At 39.7% G+C, this 16,112-nt stretch overlaps 1 long non-coding RNA gene across 1 annotated transcript; it reads left to right on the forward strand.

Moving 5' to 3' along the window:
- The first annotated feature begins 1,071 nt into the window (after positions 1-1,071).
- Positions 1,072-2,987, forward strand: LOC123331725. The gene is made up of 2 exons (XR_006548463.1): positions 1,072-1,721; positions 2,760-2,987. It is a non-coding gene; the product is annotated as an uncharacterized LOC123331725 (long non-coding RNA).
- The last annotated feature ends 13,125 nt before the right edge of the window (positions 2,988-16,112 follow it).

Below are 16,112 nucleotides of genomic sequence, written 5' to 3' on the forward strand. Positions count from 1 at the left end.
TGTAGGTTTTTTGTTTTTTTACCAGAAACTGCCAAACTCTTTTGCAAAGTGGTTGAGCCATTTTACCTTCCCACCTGGGAAGAGATTTAGTTCATTATATATCTCTTTTTCAGGTGCTAGAAAGAAAGTGAAGTCGCTCAGTCGTGTCCGACTCTTTGCGACCCCATGGACTATAGCCTATCAGGCTCCTCCATCCATGGGATTTTCCAGGCAAGAGTACTGGAGTGGGTTACCCTACTCATGTTTTTATTGCTTTTGGCCAATGGTAGTTATAAGGTTTTCAAAGCAAAGAGAAGATGTGTGTAATGTTTAAAATTTGTTATAATTTTCACAGCAAAGATAAAAGCATGTCACAGGTAGTATTTCATAAAATGTCAAATCCATTCATTGATTTTGTTTTAATTTTGCAATTTTCTTTTTGGCTTATCTAGCTTTTAATAAGTGATGAGGTCTAAGATATCTATTTTGAATGGAGTACTGTCTTTAGCAAGTAATGTTTTACTGAGAATGAATTAAAAATTGGGTATTTAAGACTGGAATAGCATATTGAAAGCCTTTTTATTTTATTTTTATGTAACTTTACATTTATTTACTTACTGAACAAACATTTGTTGAGTATTATGTGCAAGTAACTGGGCTGTGTGTTGTGGATGGTACAAAGATGTGTGAGTCCCTGCTACCAAGCAGGCTCCCATGGGGTCACTTGCTCAGTCAGCTTTTCCATTTGATATATAAAAGGTTATATTATGTACACAGTTGTTGCTGATTTTGGAATGCAACAAAACTAGATTCAAAGATATATCTAATAAGTGGGCTGATAAGGATTTCTTTACTATTTGCTATAGGATTAAACTTTAAAAGTACTACTGCTGCTGCTGCTGCTGTCGCTTCAGTCGTGTCCGACTCTGTGCGACCCCATAGACGGCAGCCCACCAGTCCCCACCTTCCCTGGGATTCTCCAGGCAAGAACACTGGAGTGGGTTGCCATTTCCTTCTCCATTGCAGGAAAGTGAAAGTGAAGTCGCTCAGTCGTGTCCGACCCTTAGCGACCCCATGGACTGCAGCCTACCAGGCTCCTCTGCCCATGGGATTTTTCAGGCAAGAGTACTGGAGTGGGGTGCCATTGCCTTCTCCGTTAAATGCACTAATACATTTTAAATGGTGGTGGAATGACTGACTCATAGTAAGTGTTCCAAATTGGTACCTTTAAATAATTATTTGTATGATATTTACAATTTATAATCTAGTAGTCAAAATGTATACCATGTTGTAGCTTAATTGCCTTGTATAAGCATGATATAGTTCTTTTGTTGTGGAACACAATCTGCATCAAAGGTAATTGTTTGATGAAAGAAGTTCTAGTCATTTTGCTATTGTTAGAGTTTTCTTATTTTAGACGCCTGGGATATATACTAGTGCAAGGAGCAAAACTCCAAAGACCACTTATTTCCTTAAAAATACAAGAGTTTATATAGTTGGTGCTTGGTAATTGAGAGACAGATTCTAGCTAGCTCACTGATACAGAGGCAGCTTACAAGGTTGCAAGTTTTAAAAATGGAAAAATACCTATTGAAACAGCTGAAGAAGGACCAAAATGCAGAGTATCACAAGCACAGAAGTGTGAACTCTCAAAATATGAATGTGTTGACCTTTTTTTTTTTTGTTTGTTTTGGCTTTCAACCCTGCAACCGATTAGAAGATGGAGGACTTTGGACATTTTGGTGAGTTGGGATGAACTTTCATTTCAAATCTCTTGGATCCAGTACCATTTTCCTATCTGTATATGGTTTTGTGCCTGAGTCCAGGGAAGAAGTCGTTGACTTGGACAGATTTGTGGCCTGGTGTTGAGGAAATGTAGAGTTGTGGAGCCTTGGCCAAAAGAGATGCGCAGGGCCAAGTAGTTCGTAACTGTGAACAAGGAGAATTATTTCATGCCAGGGAGACTTCTTCAGTGGTTTGTCTTCTTATCACAGGGCTTCAGGATTTCTTTTCTTTTTAATTAATATCAATTGCATTCTTATTTATTAACAATGAAACATTTTATATGAGACAATAGTCTCAGCTCCAGTCTACTCTTTTCTTCTCAGAATTAAACTACTTCCATGAGTTTGATTCTTATCATTACAAAATTTTGCCAGGCTTTTTCATACTTATATATATATATGTACCTATTGTGTGTGTGTGGAGAAGGAAATGGCAGCCCACTCCAGTATTCTTGCCTAGAGAATCCTGTGGATGGAGGAGCCTGGTGGGCTGCTGTCCATAGGGTCGCACAGAGTCGGACACAACTTAGCATGCACAGAGTCAGACACAACTTAGCAAGTGACTTAGCATGCATGCATGCATGCATTGGAGAAGGAAATGGCAACCCACTCCAGTGTTCTTGCCTGGAGAATCCCAGGGACGGGGGAGCCTGGAGGGCTGCCGTCTATGGGGTCACACAGAGTCGGACATGACTGAAGCGACTTAGCAGCAGCAGCCTCGGCATTGTGTGTGTGTGTGTGTGTGTGTGTGTGTGTGTGTGTGTGTCTGTGTCTGTGTGTAGGTGCCTCTGCATGCCTGTGTGCATGATCACATAATTGGCATTTTTCTGTACAAAGTGTCTTGCAACTTGTTTTTTCTTCACTCAGCAAAGTGTCTAGGAAGAGTATTTATTGGTGCATGTGTATCTAGCTCATTCATTTTACTAGCTTTGTATCATTCTATAATATGAATGCTCTATAGTTGACTTAGTTGTTCTCTTATTCCTGCATTTTTAGGTTGTTTCCAAATTGTCACTAGTAGAAACAGGGCTGCAATCAACAATTTTGTATATGACTTTGTGTGTACAAATGCAAGTATTTTCTGAAAGGGTAATGGAGCTGATTAAAGTTGTTTTATCTGTGGGTACAAGCAATGTTAATAATTATGCATTATCAAATTGCCCTCCAGAGTTCTTCATGGCATTTTCTTCACATCTTATGCAAACATTATTAATAAAATCGGACTTTAAAAAATTGAAGTGTAGTTGATTTACAATATTGTGCTCGTTTCAGGTATACAGCATATTGGTTCAGTATTTTTGCAGGTTATAATGCATGATGGGTTATTATAAGATAATGGCTATAATTCCCTGTGCTATATAGTAAATTCTTGTTGCCTATCTTTTTTTCAATTTTTAAATTGGAGGATAATTGCTTTATAGTGTTGTGTTGGTTTCTGCCATACAACAGTGCACATCAGTCATAATTATATATGCATCCCCTCTTTCTTGAGCCTCCCATCCCCCTTCTATCCCACCCCTCTAGGTCATCACAGAGTGTCAGGCTTGGCTCCCTGTCATATATATCAACTTCTGACTCACTGTTTTACATAAGGTAGTGTATATATTTCAATGGTATTCTCATGATTCGTCCTACCTACTTCTTCCCCCACCGTGTCCACAAGTTCATTCTCTATGTCTGTCTATCTATTTTATATATAGTAGTTTGTATCTGTTAATCCTATGCCTGTAACTTGGCTCTTCCCCCACCCTTGGTTGTTGTTCAGTCACTCAGTCATGTCTGACTCTTTATGAGCCCATGGACTGCAGCATGCCAGGCTTCCCTGTCCTTCATCATCTCCTGGAGTTTGCTCAAACTCATGTCCATTGAGTCAGTGATGCCATCCAACCATCTCATCCCCCACCCTCTCCCCCTTGATAACCACAAAATTATTTTAAATGTTTCTGAGTCTGTTTTGCATATATATTCATGTTTTATAATTCAGATTCCACATATAAGTGATATCATCTAGTATTTGTATTTCTCCAACTTACTTCCCTAAGCATAGTATTCTCTTGTTCCATCCATGTTGCTGCAAATGGCAGTATTTCATTTTTTATTGCTGAGTAATATTTCATCACACATACACACATACATATATATGTGTGTGTGTATATATATGTGTTTTGTGTGTGTGTGTGTGTACACATATTCTTTATGCATTCCTCTGTTGATGGGCACTTGGGTTACTTCCATGTCTTGGCTATTGTAAATAGTGCTGCTATGAACATTGGGATGCATGTATTTTTTCAAATTAGCGCTTTCTTTTTTTTCAGAGGTATATCCGGGAGTGGAATTACTAGATCATATGGTAGTTCTGTTTTTGTTTTTTAAAGATCTCCATATTGTTTTTTATTGGAGAAGGCGACGACACCCCACTCCAGTACTCTTGCCTGGAAAATCCCATGGATGGAGGAGCCTGGTGGACTGCAGTCCATGGGGTCGCAAAGAGTCGGACATGACTGAGCGACTTCCCTTTCACTTTTCACTTTCCTGCATTGGAGAAGGAAAAGGCAACCCACTCCAGTGTTCTTGCCTGGAGAATCCCAGGGATGGGGGAGCCTGGTGGGCTGCCGTCTATGGGGTCGCACAGAGTCGGACACGACTGAAGCGACTTAGCAGCAGTAGCATATTGTTTTTTATAGTGGGTGAGCCAACTTGCATTCCCACCAACCCTGTACAAGAGTTTCCTTTTCTCTGCACACTCACAAACATTTGTTATTTGTAGATTTTTTGATGACAGCCATTCTGATAGATGTGAGGTGAAAACTCATTGTGGTTTTGATTTACATTTTTCAGTTAGCAGTGTTGCGCATCTTTTCATGTGCCTGTTAGCCATCTGTAAGGCTCCTTTGTTTCAAAGTCTATTGAGGTCCTCTGTCCAATTTTTGATTGGATTGTTTCTTGTTTTGATATTGAGTTGTATGAGCTGTTTGTATGCTTTGAATGTTAATCCCTTGTCAGCCACATCATTTGTGAATGTTTTCTCCCTTTCTATAGGTTGTCTTTTTTGCTGTGTCAATGGCTTCTTTGTTTTGCAAACACTTTTAAGTTTATTAAGTCCCACTTGATTAACAAAATCAGACTTTAAATTTTTTGTAAATAATATGTAAAAATTAATAGCTTATATTTTTGACTTGCATTTCCTGAGAACTAATGGGTTAATTATTTCTTTGTGTGTTTATTGGCCATTTGTGTTTTTGTTTCTGTAAATTGCCTGTTCAAATCATTTGCCTTTTTTACCTATTGAGTTGTCATTTATTTTATGGATTTGTGGGAGTCTTTTGATTATTCCTGATTGGTTAAATGCATTCCAAATATCTTCTCCTGTCTGTTACTTGCTTTCAACTTTGGTTTAATAATTTTTTTGCATACCATTTTTACATTTTAGTATAGTAAAATTTATTATTTTCTTCTGTTACAGGTTTTGCACATGTGAATCATTTTAAAAGGAGATCTTAAACTTTTATCTCAAGCTCCTAAAATATTTTCTTCTAGGATTAATAGATTTTTCATTATTGATTTATTTTTAATGGTTTAATATATTTGAAATATGTATGTGTTTATATGCATGTGTATGCAACACGTGTCTATCTGAGGCAAGTGAGGTTAATTTTTTTATTAAGCGTTTGGTATGTTAGGTTCCAGAATACTCGAGATGTTCCTTCCCCCCTCCCGCTTCCTCTTGTCCAGTGTCCTTCTCTCTCCTTATACCTGGTTCCTCCATCTTTATACTTGTGTTTGCCTTCTGGTTCATGTACTACATACACCAGTTTTCAGTCACCATTTCTGTTTGGTCAGCTTATTCTAGGGGGTTCCACAGCTGTAGAATAGTTTTTTCTCTTGAAGACCTAGAAAGATTAGAAAGTTATCCAAAGTCAGAACAAGCAAAAGGTCAAAGCTATGATGTCAGATCTATCTTAAGAAGACAGAAAATAGCATTTATTAGCCTTTAATACATGTAAGATAGTGTATGAGGTATTCGATCATAGTTTTAATACTCTCAGCATCTCTATAAAGTAGTTCTTACCCCTACTTTTTACATGAGGAAACTGGGGCTCAAAGTGGTTGAGTAACTTGCTTAAGGTCAGCATTTTCCAGAGAAACAGAACCAGTAGGCGATATGGAGATATTTACTTATTTATTACCTGGAGAGGGAAGTGGCAACCCATTCCAGTGTTCTTGTCTGGAGAATCCCATGGACAGAAGAGCCTGGCAGGCTACATTCCATGGTGTCTCAAAGAGTCAGACACGACTGAGTGACTAAACCACAACCACCCACTTATTTGTGATTAAGGATTTGGCTTATGAGATTATGCAGGGAGGCCAGTCTAAAATTTGTAGTGCATGTTGGCATGTCAGAAACTCAGGCAGGAGTTAATGTTTCAGGCTTGAGGCAGAATTTCATCTTTTCTGTTAAGGCATTCAACAGACTTCGTTATTAATGATAATCTCCTTTACTTAAAGTCAGCTGACTGTGTATATTAATAACATCTACAAAATACTTTCACAAATAACACCTAGATTAGCAGAATGGGTGAGCTCTATAGTTTAACCAGTTTGACACAAAATTCAGCATTACAAGTGGTTAAGTGAAAGAAATGGAATGTGAACCCTTTCATGATTGGCTATAAAAACCCCCATTTGTAAGCCTGTCTTATTTTCCTGTATCAGAGTTTTTGCAATAAATATATAAATTTAATTAATGAATTTTACTGGATAAATCAGTAAAATCAACTACCTAAATAACTGAATCTTTTTACTTTATAAACTCTAGTTTCTCTGGGACTCAGCGTTTTTGCTTTAGGCTCTGTGCTGTTGCAACTGCTTGCTTGTTTGGCCTAACGATTAATCAAATATCCGGAATCATGGGATTAATTTCCAGTGGCCTACCTATCCTTCTCATATCTGGTTTTGGACCTCCCCTTTCCTGTCTGTCAAAAGCAGTATAACTGGTAGTGCTTCCTGGTTCAGGTGCCTACTTTTTTTTCAGGGCCCTGAATTGTAGGCCCCAGGCTTTCTCAGAGTCTCCTCTGATAACGTCCCGAACTGAACCTTGGTTCATGACTTTAAGGGTTTCATGGTAGAAATCAGTGATCATGGTCCAGGATTAGAATTAACAAGCAAGAGACTAGGCTGAATCTATACCAGCCTCAGGGCTTTTCCTTGAATTTGGCTTGTTACTGCTGATGTTTTTAATAAATCTCTGACACAAGCTTATCTTGTGATAATAATCATTCTACTAAAATGTGAGCACAGTGGGGAAAAACAGTTTAATTGAAAGGACTGTTAGTTGGATTCCAATTAATTGAGATTTTATAGTATTTGTTTATGAGAATATAACAGTTATCCTGGCACTATCTTATTTAATATCTGCTGAAAACATCATTGAATAGTGAGTTAAAATAATTGACAAGGAAGTACATTGCCAGTCATTAACTGTTATGAATTAGTGAGACTATAAACAAGCATGGTGGTAAATCAGAGTTCCTACTTACCCAAATAGAGTGTAATTTATTCCTAGGAGTAGCACTTTCTCTACAGTGTTCGGACATCAGAAAGTACCCTGTACCGAGTTGTAAGAAATCAGTGCTTCCTTTAGCTCTCTAGCTTGTTTCTGGTGAGGTGACATGAGACCACTAGATTTGTAGATACTCATATTTAGCAATTGTAAAGAAATTTATTCTTAAAAAGGACAGAGAAAAATAAATCCTTCACACAGGGCCAGTTTGGAGTCTTAAGTTGTTCCTATCACTCTCATTATTGTTCTCCTAGATATGTTCCTGGAATAAGCTTGGCCCACAGGATCATTCCCTAGCTCTGAATTGTTCCAGCACTTATATTGCTTTGAAATATTCACAAGTTATAAGAGCACGATGATAATTCAGTAATTTCACAAGTATGCCGACTGTATGCCTTCATAGCGCCTCCTATGTACCATACACCATTCCAGACAATTGAGGATAAACCTATGCATGTCATCGTAGAGTCCTTAATCCCTGCTCCAGCTAGCCTCACCCAAGATCAAACTTACCTTGGTCCTCTTAATAATGCACTTCAGCTTCAGTATCCCCGATGTGCTGGGTTCTGGATTTTTTTTCCACTTGGTTCCTAAAGGCCTGCCTGATTCTGAGGTTTAGTGGAGTCAGAGTGGATTCCAGACCTGACTCTGTCAGTTATCCTAAAGATTATAATTATTTCCTTTCATCTCCCTTCCTGCAGTTCACACAGTCAGACCATCTTAGAAGCCTATATGTAAGAGAGTGGAGGAGGTAAAAATTCTGGGTTCTGTAAGCAGTTAAGTCTTTGCTGTGTCACTTTACTGGGTGTATGACCTTGGGCAAGTGAATCTGAACATTAGTTTTCTCACCAGTAAAATGAGATTAACATCTGGGAGGAAGTTAATAGTATTACTTTGCAAGTAGGATGCCTAATATATAGTGCTCCAGAAATGGTATCTATTGTTATTAAATTATTGCATGGACCCCAGAAAATAATTGAAGAAGGAAATGACAACTCACTCCAAGTATTCTTGCCTGAAGAATTCCATGGACAGAGGAGCCTGGCAGGCTACACTCCATGGAGTCACAAAGAATCGGACACGACTGAGTGACTATCACTCCCTCAGAAAATAATAGTGATTTTAAGGCTTGATGTATTCCAATAGTACTGGGTACTAAACAAACTAATCACTACAGTCAGCCTCTTTCCTGCTTTTTTCTCCTCCTTATCCCCAATTTCTAGATTTTCTAGGCCTTGTTGTTGCTGTTTAGTCACTCAGCTGTGTCCAATTCTTTTGTGATCCCATGGACTGTAACCCACCAGGATTCTCTGTCCATGGGATTTCCCAGGCCAGAATACTTGAGTGTGTTGTCATTCCCTTCTCCAGGAAGTCTTCTTGACCCAGGCATCAAACTTGCTTCTCCTGTGTCTCATGTGTTACAGGCACATTCTGTACTACTGAGCCACCAGGCAAGCCCTTTTTAGGCATTATATCTCTCTATCTTAGTGATGAGGTGTCTGGGCTTAGCTTTGGTTTCTTTATCTGCTGTAGCCTATATTAATGCAAAATAGTGTAAGTGCTGAATTGTTCAAGTAAATGAAATATAATCCCAACAGAAGCTTATTAGCCTGGAACTCTGGGAATATGTGGTCCTTGCAAGATTTTAGTGAGATGCAGGAGAGGAAAGTGTGAATGAAGGTAGCTTGTCTGATTCAGGTGTTTTAGAGACCTTTATGTAGTCCCTTATATGCAGAGTACATCATGAGAAACGCTGGGCTGGAAGAAGCACAAGCTGGAATCAAGATTGCTGGGAGAAATATCAAAAGACACTGATGCTGGAAAAGATTGACGGCAGGAGAAGGGGATGACAGAGGATGAGATGGTTGGATGGCATCACCGACTCAATGGACATGAGTTTGACTAAACTCCGGTAGTTGGTGAAGGACAAGGAAGCCTGGCGTGCTGCAGTCCATGGGGTCACAAAGAGTCAGACATGACTGAGCAACTGAACTGAGGTAGTCCCTGCTTTGGTGAAAAATTGAGTTTGCTCTGTTAGGCAATCCTAGTGGATCCCACATGTTTTACCATTGATGTTTTATAGTCATAAACATACCAGTCATGTTTTATAGTCATGGGTAAAGGGAAACAAGAACAATAAAAGACATTAAGAGGATTGAAATTTCGTTCTTTATTTGCCACTGAGTAGTTATATGATCTTAGCTTGGACATTGAGGAAGAATCAAGGAATATTGGGTTGAAGAAGAAGATTTAGTCTGTACATGATCATTGTCCTCCAACATTTAAATTCTACTAAATGGCCTCAGATATAAGAGTGAAGACCAATGGATAGAAGCTGTAGTAAATATAGGTTTTAACTTAATATGAGAAGGAAGCATTTAAAAAAGGAAATAAGTATCTCCCTTAATGAACTTGCCAGAACTCGGGTTTTTCCAGCACTTGGAAGGGATTCTAATGCCTGATGGAGAATTAGGTAACAGGATCCTTAAGGATCTTTTCAATCTTGAGATTACATTTTAAAATCACTTCTAAAATAAAATAAAATAAAATAACGTCTGTGAACCTTGGTTATTCCGTTTAAAATGAAAAGCATGGGTTATATGATCGTGTGATTGCTTTCCACCTTTAACTATCTACAGTTTGTCTAATGAGCAACATGTGGAGGAAGTTCAAACCAGATTTATTTATTATGGCTCTTACCTGAGGCTTGCTTTGGTGGGTGGTAAGACAAGCCAGCAGACAAATATGGTAGAAGAGGCGGTTACTCTCAGTGTGACAGCTTCCTGTGTCTAACCAACCCTTTAGCACCTTAAGTCTAATAAAAATTATTTTTAGGTTATCTTTTTTTTCTGTGGTAATTCATGAATTTTTCTAATTATGGGGGGGAAGCTAGATGTTTTATTTCTGGTATGGTGATTTGTACCTACCAGCACAGTAAAGAAATTCAGAACACTATATTATTTCAGTTTCCTGTATTTTCCCTTGGAAGAAATTATTATTAACCAGGTCTGCTCATTTAGCAAAATATTTAGCTGTATGGGAATCTTATCAAAGAGGAGAATAAGCTGTGACATTCACAGTCCAAAAGACTCGCATGTGAACAATGGCATACAGAAGGAAGTGCTTCAGATAAAGAAAAGAAAGGAGAGGGTTTTCTAATAACCAGCACTATTTCTGTTGTTCATCTTCAGGGACTGCATTATAGATGAAGACAGGCTTCTTAATTTGAGGGGTCCAGGACAAAATTACAATATGAAGCCTCTTGTTCAAAATGCAAGAGCTAAGCACCATTCAAGAGCACTAAAATAGGGACTTCCCGGGTGGTCCAGTGTTTGAGCAACTACCTTCCATGGCAGGGGGAGGTAGGTGGCACAGGTTCAAACACTGGTTGGAAAGCTAAGATCCTGCATGCCTCTTGTCCAAAAAACAAAACTTAAAATACAAGCAATTTGTAACAAATCCAATAAAGGCTTTAAAAATGATCCATATCAAAAAAAGTTTTAAGGAAGGAAAACACTAACATATACAGCTTTTTCCTTTTATTCTTCCTTAATGTCTGTCTCTGTCACCATCTTTATCTGTCTTTCCTTATGGTATTTTTATTTATCTAAATATTATATATATATATATATATATATATATATAATTGTATAAGTCATATTCAAGTAGTACTTCCAACTTGACAGAAGTTGCGGGGATAAGGTCGGCATTATAATTTGAAGATGGAACTAGTGGTTCAGAGAAAAGATGGCAGTGTGTTGTGTGCACACTGTAGAACATCAACCACACCTAACAGCTACTGAGTACACACTCTTTCTGCCCACTCCACTGTAGCAAGGTAGGTATTGGCAGAAAAATGTCGAGGGGGGATAAGATATTTCTGTTTACTCAGCAGTATTACGAGAGACATTAGAGAACGTGGAGACATTCAACAACATTCAGCTCTTGATAGTTGGTACTCTCTTAGAATATTAATTTTTCTTACATTCTATTGTACTTTCCAGAAGCACCTCTATTTCCTAGAATTTTTACTGCTAGTTCTAAGTATTAGAATGATGGCCAAGGATGGCCAAACATGATGTGTGTAACAAGAACTAGGAAATTTCCACCTTAACTAAGTAATAGCACTCTTAACTTTTTAGACTGCTTTTTCTAGGTAATGTGCAGTAACAGTGCTACAGCCTGGCTTCTTTCTGCCAATGCAAATTTACCCAGGAGATAGATCAGTTATCAGGGGAAAGCATAATTTGTTATCTCACCTGCCATTTGATCTTCATGCAGCTCAAGATAAGATTAGTCTTTTTCACAGACTAACTGTACAAAAAAGATCTTCATGACCCAGATAATCATGAAGGTGTGATCACTCACACTCACCTAGAGCCGGACACCTTGGAATGTGAAGGCAGGTGGGCCTTAGGAAGCATCACTACGAACAAAGCTAGTGGAGGTGATGGAATTCCAGTTGAGCTATTTCAAATCCTGGAAGATGATCCTGTGAAAGTGCTGCACTCAATATGCTGGAAAATTTGGAAAACTCAGCAGTGGCCACAGGACTGGAAAAGGTCAGTTTTCGTTCCAATCCCAAAGAAAGGCAATGCCAAAGAATGCTCAAACTACTGCACAGTTGCACTCATCTCACATACTAGTAAAGTAATGCTCAAAATTCTCCAAGCCAGGCTTCAGCAATACATGAACTGTGAACTTCTAGATGTTCAAGCTGGATTTAGAAAAGGGAGAGGAACCAGAGATCAAATTGCCAACATCCACTGGATCATCAAAAAAGCAAGAGAGTTCCAGAAAAACATCTATTTCTGCTTTATTGACTATGCCAAAGCCATTGACTGTGTGGATCACAATAAACTCTGGAAAATTCTTCAAGAGATGGGAATACCAGACCACCTGACCTGGCTCTTGAGAAACCTGTATGCAGGTCAGGAAGCAACAGTTAGAACTGGACATGGAACAACAGACTGGTTCCAAATAGGAAAAGAAGTACGTCAAGGCTGTATATTGTCACCCTGCTTATTTAACTTCTATGCAGAGTACATCATGAGAAACGCTGGGCTGGAAGAAGCACAAGCTGGAATCAAGATTTCTGGGAGAAATATCAATAACCTCAGATATGCAGATGACACCACCCTTAAGGCAGAAAGTGAAGAAGAACTAAAGAGCCTTTTGATGAAAGTGAAAGAGGAGGGTGAAAAAGTTGACTTAAAGCTCAACATTCAGAAAACAAAGATCATGGCATCTGGTCCCATCACTTTATGGCAAATAGATGGGGAAAGAGTGGAAACAGTGGCTGACTTCATTTTTTTTTTTTTTTGGGGCTTCAAAATCACTGCAGATGGTGACTGCAGCCATTAAACTGAAAGACACTTACTCCTTGGAAGGAAAGTTATGACTAACCTAGATAGCATATTGAAAAGCAAAGACATTACTTTGCCAACAAAGGTCTGTCTAGTCAAGGCTATGGCTTTTCCAGTGGTCATGTATGGATGTGAGAGTTGGACTATAAAGAAAGTTGAATGCTGAAGAATTGCTGCTTTTGAACTGTGGTGATGGAGAAGACTGTTGGGAGTCCCTTGGACTGTGAGGAGATCCAACCAGTCCATCCTAAAGGAGATCAGTCCTGGGTGTTCATTGGAAGGACTGATGTTGAAGCTGAGACTCCAATACCTTGGCCACCTGATGTGAAGAGATGACTCATTTGAAAAGACCCTGATGCTGGGAAAGATTGAGTCCAGGAGGAGAAGGGGATAACGGAGGATGAGATGGTTGGATGGCATCACTGACACAATGGACATGGGTTTGGTTGGACTCCAGTAGTTGATGATGGACAGGGAGGTCTGGCATGCTGTGGTTCATGGGGTTGCAAAGAGTCAGACACGACTGAGCGACTGAACTGAACAGACTAACTGCACCATTCCCCTTGACTACATACTGCCTTTTCTCCCTGTTTAGCTAGTGAACCAACACTCAGGGTCATATCATGTGTAAAACTTTCCCTTACCCTTTCAGCGAAATAAATCACTCTCTCCTCTTTTATTTCTTAGTATTTTTAAAACCTAAATCTTTTATAGAATTCATCATGTTTTATTAGGTTTATTCAGTTCAGATCCCAGCCTTGAGTTGTGTTTGCCAGAGCATTTATTAGAGTTTGGCCCACCAGAGATCTATTTGTATGTAGGATTAAGAATTTCTGGGGGAGAGCTTATTATAGAGGTAGAAAGAATAAAGTTAATAAAGTAAATTCCTCAACCCAAGGAACTGAAGTGGTAATTCTGTGGATAGTTGGTTATTACTCAGACCTTTATATTGCATGCCTTAAATATGTGTGACTGGAATTTTGAAGAGCTCTTTTCCTTTTTTTGGGGTAAGCATATAAGCTACTGAGAGTTTAAAATATCAACAATATTGGTGGCAATAGTGTCTTTAATGTATCTTCAGCATGGGACATAGGTGTTTGTGGTATAGACATTGGTGTCACACCCTTGGCACAGAGTTCAGTGCAACTGACTGTGGTATATTTGGTGGGCATCGATCATGTGACTACCTCTTTTGCTTTTGGCAGCAATCATGCATTGCTTTTGCTCCTTAAGGAGGACAGGAGAAAATAGTTAGATGCTGCATGGTGGTTGAGAAAACCAGATCTTAGAGTCATTTAGGATACTCACTAAGGTTCAGAACACTTTCAGGGGAATTTTTAGGAAAGGGAGGATCAGTCTGGAATTCTGCACAGTAGATGAGATAGAATTTAAAAAAAAGTATGAAATGGTAAAGGTGAGTTTTGGCTGACCCTACTGACCCTCACTCAAGTGGGAATTGGCAACCCACTCCAGTATTCTTGCCTGGAAAATTCCATGGACAGAGGAGTCTTGAGGGCTACAATCCGTGGGGCTGCAAAGAGTTGGACATGACTGACTGAGTGACTGAGCATTTCCCCTCATTATATCTCCATTACTAGGCTGGAAGTTGTTTATGATCCAGACCATGTGGATAGATTGTACTTTTTGCTCACAACGCTTCCTTTCATCTTTATCCTGGTTGTGGCTCACTGTGGGCACAATATCGTCCCAGGTGGCGCTAGTGGTAAAGAACCTGCCTGCTAATGCAAGAGACATAAGAGACACATTTGATCTCTGGGTCAAGAAGATCCTCTGGAGGAGGAAATGGCAACCCACTCCAGTATTCTTGCCTGGAGAATCCCATGGGCAGAGAAGCCTGGTGAGCTACATACAGTCCATAGTGTTACACAGAGTCAGACATGACTGAAGTGACTTAGCATGGCATGGCATGTGGGCACAATATATATTCATTTCCTATTGATTTGGGGCTTGGCCATATGATTTTGGCCAGTACAATATGAGTGGATATAACTGTCAATTCCAGACCAAGGACTTAAAGAGGCATCACATGTTTCCACACACCCCTCTTGAGCTTCTGACTTATGCCATGAGAAGAACATGACTCAGGTATCTGTTCCTCCTACACCCTAGGTCCAGGGATGAAGACCGGAGCAGACTTGAACCTAACCTGACATCTAGAGTCCAGGCTAGCTTAGGTGAGCCCAGCTGAGCCAGCCAAACCGTAGCAATCCCATAGACCCATGAATGTGCAAAATAAACGTGATAGTCCACTGAAATTTTGAAATTATTTGCCATACAGCATTACTGGATTGAGCTTCCCAGGTGGTGCTACTGGTAAAGAGCCACCTTGCCAGTGCAGGAGATATAAGAGAGGCGGGTTTGATTCCTGGGTTGGGAAGATCCCCTGGAGGAGGAAACGGCAACCCACTCTAGTATTCTTGCCAGGATAATCCCATGGTTAGAGGAGCCTGGTGGGCTACAGTCCATAGGGTGGCAAAAAGTCGGACATGACTGAAGCGACTGAGCATGCAAGCATGTGCATTATTGCATCAGAAACCTTACTAATATGAGATCATATCTTAGAGTTTTTATATCCATAACACCCAGATCATTGCCTAGCAAATAGTTGCTGGATGAATGAGGGAAGAACTTGACGTAGGTTGAACTGATTATATTGCCCACCTACCCCAATGGTATTTCAGTTGTTAGAGCAAGGTACTCGGGGGAGTCAAATACAGCATTTATGGACTACATTTCTTCTCTTCAAAATCTAAGGAAGGTGTCTCAATAATACATAAGCCTTTCTATAGAGAGTGGTCTAGCCAGAAGGAAACAAAATGACTTAATACACAGCCACAGTACAACCGGAAAAGCACTACATATGTCTTGCTGCTGATGGATCAGAAGGACTATATGTATGAAGCTTGCTGCGTGCTAAGTTGATTCAGTTGTGTCTGATTCTTTGCAACCCCATGGACACAGCTCACCAGGCTCCTCTGTCCATGGAATTCTCCAGGCAAGAATACTGCAGTGGATTGCCATGCCCTCCTCCAGGGGCTCTTCCTGAGCAAGGGATGGAACCCGCATCCCTTATGTATCCTGCATTGCAGGCAGATTCTTTACCTCTAGTGCCACTTGGGAAGTCTATATATATGAAGGTCAGCTCAGAATGAAGCAGTTGTTGCTAGTTTATCCTTTTTAGCGTGTGGTTTTATTTAGCTCTTAGGCACACCAAGGGTTTGAAGTTTGGATACCTGAAGGATTCTGAAGAAAATGGAATTGGTGTGGTTTGAAGTTAATAAGCAAAAACAGGTAGCAGAAGTGAGTGTTAATTGCTCAGTCATGGCCGACTCTTTGTGATCCCATGGACTGTAGCCTGCCAGGCTCCTCTGTCCATGGGATTCTCCAGGCGAGAATACTGGA

Source organism: Bubalus bubalis, chromosome X (genome assembly GCF_019923935.1).
Source record: "Bubalus bubalis isolate 160015118507 breed Murrah chromosome X, NDDB_SH_1, whole genome shotgun sequence".
NCBI classification, from domain to species: domain Eukaryota; kingdom Metazoa; phylum Chordata; class Mammalia; order Artiodactyla; family Bovidae; genus Bubalus; species Bubalus bubalis.